A 348-nucleotide genomic window follows, 5' to 3' on the forward strand; every position below is an offset into this window, starting at 1 on the left:
TTTTTTTTTTTTTTTTTTTTTTTTTTTTTTTTTTTTTTTTTTTTTTTTTTTTTTTTTTTTTTTTTTTTTTTTTTTTTTTTTTTTTTTTTTTTTTTTTTTTTTTTTTTTATAAATTTGTAAGAGAAAATTGTAATTTATGCCAGTATATGCGAATTATAAATGTCACTCTTCAATTCTAGATGATAGAAATGTTGTTCTTGAATTGTTAAAATATGGTCATATATTGCCCTCTTGAGAGGTATAAATTATAAGGAGTACAATATATCACATTTTGACAATTCAAGGGTAGTCATTTAAATATCACATTTTGACAATCCAAGGGTAGTCATTTATACCCTTAAAATTGGG

Source organism: Ipomoea triloba, chromosome 11 (genome assembly GCF_003576645.1).
Source record: "Ipomoea triloba cultivar NCNSP0323 chromosome 11, ASM357664v1".
Classification (NCBI taxonomy): domain Eukaryota; kingdom Viridiplantae; phylum Streptophyta; class Magnoliopsida; order Solanales; family Convolvulaceae; genus Ipomoea; species Ipomoea triloba.